Raw genomic sequence first — 6,241 nt, 5'->3', positions numbered from 1 at the left:
GCAGTTTGTATGCAGCTCTTAGATGAAAGTTAATAGCTCACAGTTCTTTCTTAGGATTTTAACTTATAAACTGCAAGTAGCAAAAGGATCTCACTGACAAAAGCAGTAACCCACTGACCTATTTACAATATGTGCACTATGTGATGGGCCTGGTGCATTTTCTTTGCAGCAGGCACATTAACCCTCTGCGCTATCTCTCCATGAGTCAAAACTTCCACTAGACAAATCTCCAATCTCGCTCTAGGAAGAAGTTTATTCATCAGAGTTATCATGACATTTTTATTATTGCCGAAAAAAGCTGGCGGCCAGGAAGGAGGCAGCAAGTGCTTTTAAAACCATAATATACGACGCCCCCACTCAAAGTCAGCGCCCGTTGCGGTCACACCAGTCGCACCGCCCTAGAGCCTACTCTTCTCAGGGGTCCTGTGACCTCAGTGACAGAGTCACTGTTGCTCTAGGGTCTGCTACTTCGTAGGCCTGCCCGCAAGACTGGAGGTGAACTTCAGTATGGATTGTGGTGGGCAAGCCATCAAGGTGAACCCACACTTGCCACTGCTAGAGTCCCCCTGCAGGTGCTAACACACCAGGGCTTTTCTGGTGCCTTCTAAGGTCTGGCATGGGAATGTGCTCCCTCAGGAGAGTGGTCTGGTGGGGCAGTATGGTGCTCAGTGAGGGAGCAGATGTAGCACTGGGGGCAGAGCTGCTAAATTTAGAACTGGGGAACCAGGTTCAGCCTTCATGAACAGTCCCTGTTCATGAAGGCTGAACCTGGTTCCCCAGTTCTAAATTTAGCAGCTCTGCCCCCAGTGCTACAATCAATTTTAGGTGTGTAAATGACTGTATAGGAAATGTCACCCAAGACAAAGGACTACAAGGTGTAGGAGTCACATGATAACCATACTAGTAGACAGTATAGTTTAATAGTGATTGGCCTGGAGAAACACAAACTCAGAATTTAAAACTTAATACCATGATTGGGGGTTCTCTTTAAAAATCATTATTGATTTGTATCAAAAATAACACTTTTTGCAACATTAGGATAATCAAAGGCTTAGGGAAAAAACCATAACACTCTAGTTTATACCTTGCAGTTTGTATGCAGCTCTTAGATGAACGTTAATAGCTCACAGTTCTTTCTTAGGATTTTAACTTATAAACTGCAAGTAGCAAAAGGATCTCACTGACAAAAGCAGTAACCCACTGACCTATTTACAATATGTGCACTTTGTGATGGGCCTGGTCATGAAGGCTGAACCTGGTTCCCCAGTTCCCCAGTTCTAAATTTAGCAGCTCTGCCCCCAGTGCTACATCTGCTCCCTCACTGAGCACCATACTGCCCCACTGAGAGAAACTCATACTGCCTTCAGCTACAATCCAATTTGACCTGCTATAAATAACTGGATGCGACTCAATTCAAATTACAGACTAGGCAAGAGCAATATGCTGCCTAAAAGAAAAGGTAACAACATCCTGGAAAAAGCAAACACTCATAAGGAATGAAAGATTTAATAAAGCATGTAAAATGTAAGCAGGAACATGGTGAACTTTACGCTTTTACAGTCGTTATTCAGAAATCAACAAGTATTTTTGCCTGAAAAGTTAAGGACATAACTACAGGGCCCAGAAAGGACCCATTTCAATGTCCAGTGCTTATATGCTTACAAAACGTAGGCAGTATGGTTTCAAAAGACTGAATTTGTGAACAAAAAGCCGCCGTATACATTTAGTTTTCCAATCCACCCATCAACCAGGTATTGCAGTACCTCCAGGCAGGGCCGGTCCTAGGATTTTCGGGGCCCTGGGCAAAAGGGAATGTGGGAAGCCCCTGAGATCTACATAAGTGACACCTTCTGATCTCCGGGAAGCTGCTTTGTTCAGACTCCACTTGGGCCGCTGCTCCTCTTCTCAGCCACCCCAAGCAACTCTTGTACAGCCCATTTCGAACTGAAGGTGTGAGAATTGCTTGGGGGCTGAGTTAAACCTGTGTGGGCTAAAGTGCTGACAATGGGCGCCCTGCTGAGTCTCTGAACTGGCTGCCTGAGAGGTGTACCCTCCCCTAGGCCTTCCCACACCATCCCTTAGAGGCCCCAGGAGGGGGGGGCCTCCCATGAGCCTGTTTGTGAAGCATTTCTTTCACTCTGATCGGCAGACATACACGAGGACTAGTGGGGTGTTAATTGCCATTGTCAGGGGCCCCATCCTGGCAAGCAGAGTGCCAGGCCCTGGGCAGCTGCCCACACTGCCCATGCCTAGCGCCCTAGCGCCGGCCCTGCCTCCAGGTAGGAGGTACTGGAGGAAAACTATGCTGTTCAAAGAAAGACAAGAAAACAAAAGTAGCGCTTTACTGGCAAACTCTGTAAAGTGGCGCTAATGTGTTGGGGTTTGAAAAAATTATCTGGCCACTTTAGGAACACTCCATCTTGCTTTATTTAATTATTTTTCAGAGTTTGAACATTTTATTTCCGAGGCTGCACTTTGGTGTAGAAAAATGTCAAAACGGCATTTCCAGCAAACGTGGTTTTCTTTTTTGCATCCATTTCACAGGGGTACAAATGGACGACAGGAAGAGACGGTGAGAAAAATTTCTTGATTCATGATTTTCGGAAAAGTGAGAAGGAGTTAGACAGAACGAGAGGGAATAGGAGTAAGAAAGAGGGGGCAGCTGCCAGCGGCAGAGCAGAAGCGGACACCTTCCTTGTCTTGTCTGGGCAGGAAGTAAGAGACAGAGACCTTTTCCTTCTCTGCTCCCCGCCTGTCCACAACCAGAATATTTCTGACGTCCAGGGACGTATGTTCATAATAAAAAAGTAGGGGAACGGAATCTACAGAATTAAAGAAGTAGGGGCACGCCGTGCCCTGCCGTTCCCGCCCACTTTGACCACTGGTTATACCTCTACTTGTACTTTGTACGCTTCTGTAACTTGCACACATGCCACTTTTTCCTTCTGTAATGTACCGTTTGCTACCTCTTGTATTTTGTTTGCTCACAATTGTCACTTTTGCCTCATGTAACTTAACGTTGCTTTTGTGTAATTTGTTCTCATGTATCATTACTGTTCCTATTGTGAAGCGCTCTGACACCTTCGGGTAAAGTCCGCGCTATATAAAAACGCATAAATAAATTTCACAAAAACATTTAAAAAAAGGCCCGTTGTATACAAAAATTGCAATCACAAGAATGGATGCGAATATTATACATAATTTACTAGCGCAGACATACTACATCATCTGAACATCAGAAACAATTAAACCACTCGGGGACATTTAGTCCACGCAGATTGTGACCCGCATATCAGCGTAACCTTGAACTTCATTAACGAAACCAGTGTTAAATTACCAAAACATTTATTGTCCGTAAAAATACAAAATAGGCTTCATAAAAATGCCATCATGTATCCTGGATGCACCCGCATGTAAAGCCGCAGCTTGGGGCCCTGTTATCTGAGGAGCAACCACGTGGGCGCGCTCTAGGTTGTACACTGGCTGACCGGCACCTGGGACTCCATTTATATGGTCAAACCATGGCTCACTCTGACCACCCGCGGGTCAGTCTTTTTCGCGCTTCCGGCCCTCTTTTTAAATCATTTCCTCTTCTCTTTCAAAACAGCGGGCAGCAGCAAACCCGCCTGCCGAAGTCGACATAACCTGCCACCGCCCTGTGCATTACATCTCTATCTAACCCCGCGCCAGCAACTAAAGCAAGCACCGACATTGTTGGAGCCTACAGGACGACTCAGACAGTGACTCCGCATCCAATCAACACTTTCGAAATTTGGTGCGACACACTGGGATTGGTTGAGAAAGAACCAGTGCCCCAATCCCGGGTCACTTTACAGATATCAACCCTCCCACTCTCAGTCGAGTCCCAGTATTTATGTTCTGCCGAAGAATCTTATCTGACCCGGAAGTGCTAAAATCATGGACAAATTACATCCGTTAAAAGATCAACAAGGAGTATCAGGCTGAATTGGAGCGTTTAGGGTGCTATAGAAGGTACATGCATGCGTTTATGAAGGATGTGATGAAGTTTGCGTGAGTTGATGGATGGAACAGAACCAGTGTCTCATTGTGTGTGGAACGAATGGCATGTAGGGCACGTAATTGAGCATCTTTTGGCCATGCTGTGTACCTGTTACAAAAATAAGATTACTTGCTTTGATATTAACTTTGTGCCTTTAATGAAAATGGAGCAACGAAGCTAAATAGGAGGATGCCGGGACTGCAGACGCAGAACTATGTATTAAACTGTTTTTGAGACTCAGTTTTTGGTCTGGTTGTCGCTGGTGTGACTCGTATACTGATTCCAGTGTGTTCATTCCAACGTGGGTGTGTATTTCATTTACAGACAGCACTTTTTTCATTGAAAGGGTCACAAACTTTCCCACTAACATGCAAATTTGCTGATAAAACTATGTAGTATATGAACAATAATGTGTGAAAATTGGAAAACTGAATTTCAGCAAAAATACTTATCGTTTGCACACCACCAATTAAAGTGTTCAGAATTGTTTTCACCTTGTGATGAACAAGAATATGTCCATTCCTTGCAACTCAAATGATGCAGTATTTATCTCTACCATTGATAAAGAGAGCCCCACCAGGAGCGGTCTGCGTCCTGCTCAGCCCATTCAGCAACTGAACACATCCATCCAACATTCTAACATTCCACTGAACACATCCATCCAACATTCTAACCTTCCACATTCTCTCACGTCATACATCCTGGCTGAGCAGTACACTACACACCTCCATGTTTGAATAAAAAAGAAATAAAGAAAACAATGTCTGACAAGTCAGCAAGGACTATTGTGGTGGATATGCAACTACGCTGTGTCTGGAATCACCGGATATGCCCCTACATACGGTGCTTCCACTCTTATACAAAAGTTGTTGAGGGTGTGTGAGATAATAAGTAGCTGAGAAAGAAGAGAATGCATGTGGACAACCTCTGGCTTTAACATGTCTGCCTGTGCCAACGCATGTGTCCTACCCATGCTCCTGAATATAAATATAAAGCCATTGAAGTTCATACTATACCCGAGGATGACGGAAACATTATTCTCAAGTGTCTGTTCTGTCTTGAGGATGAAATGCACAAACCAGAGGTCTCCAACCTTTTATTTAGAGAGAGCTACATCTTTTCATAGAAAGTTCCCGCAAGCCACTAATAAAATAGTGGCCACATTGGTAACATTACACTATGACCATTATCAGTAGCAACCACCCAAGCATTTCTTGCTGAAGAAATGCCAACAAAAAGGTTACCAATAATAAATTGTCAGCACCTGACTAATTAAATAGCATCCAAAGCATCATGTACCCTCTCTGGAGCAAAGGATATAACCTAATAATAAATCTCCCCAACCATGACTGAATTATCATTCAACTACCGTCTTTAAATGTATTTTGGAATTGCAACCTTTTGTCATCAGCATATCCGTTTCTAAAAATGCATTTTTTTTCCCAATCAAATAAAACTTTACATTTTGGGCAAACAATCTCAATTTTCTAGAAAAAACCTTTCCTGAAAAGACATAATTTTACCCTTCGAAATATGCAGTCTCCAGTAATCAACTTTTTTTTTCATCCATTGAGTACTCCAGTGTACAAATGCCTCACTTGAAACATATTCTGCTTCAAATGCATAGGATGCAATGGATGCTCTATTTAACAATAAGGATGCCTGTGATAAGCTATTGCCTACCAGTTCTAACAGTGCCACGACTGGACTCCATGATGGCAAAGTTGCCCATCATATATTAGTCAGGACCATTAATATGGAAGAACGGCCACTATTGTGTCAGGGAAGGCTAAAAATTGGTCAGTCATTCTCTTAATATGGCAATGATATCCTCCAGTGTGCCACAACTACATCAAGGTTTCCCAAAATAGTCCTGGATGACCAATGTTGTAATTTGTGCTTCTTTTTTGCAGCAAGCCGGCCCGCCTCGCCACTTTCCTTCCTGCCATTTGCTACTCCCACTTCCTGACTTTCAGCTCCCCGCCCCCATCCCAGGACCTACTTAATGAAGGCTACAGTGCAACACCATTGAGCTGGTCAGTGTACCATTTCCCCCCGCTGTCATAGCCCAGTGCTTATTTCCTGGTTTTTGGTTTTTCCCTATGTGATTCTTTTTAATTCCCAGCTTTCGATTTGCTGTTGTTCTCTGCACATTGTCATCTTTAGCCTAAACCTGTTACTTTGTTAATTGTGATTTTATGTTTTCAGTGTTCCTGTTCC

General features: G+C 43.7%; 1 protein-coding gene across 2 annotated transcripts in view; it reads left to right on the top strand.

The window, feature by feature from the left end:
* Positions 1-3,857: 3,857 nt before the first annotated feature.
* Positions 3,858-6,241, top strand: part of ZBTB48 (zinc finger and BTB domain containing 48) — a 177,201-nt gene continuing 174,817 nt past the window's right edge. Inside the window, exon 1 of one of the 2 annotated variants that reach the window (XM_078642985.1) lies at positions 3,858-3,993. The gene's annotated coding sequence lies outside the window, so the exon portion shown is untranslated. Of the gene's footprint in view, positions 3,994-5,960; positions 6,058-6,241 lie in introns of those variants that run through there. The other variant, XM_078642986.1, reaches the window with a different exon arrangement.

Source organism: Lissotriton helveticus, chromosome 5_1, assembly GCF_964261635.1.
Source record: "Lissotriton helveticus chromosome 5_1, aLisHel1.1, whole genome shotgun sequence".
NCBI lineage: Eukaryota > Metazoa > Chordata > Amphibia > Caudata > Salamandridae > Lissotriton > Lissotriton helveticus.
The sequence above is the reverse complement of the archived record's forward strand: the minus strand, read 5'-3'. Positions and strand labels throughout refer to the sequence as shown.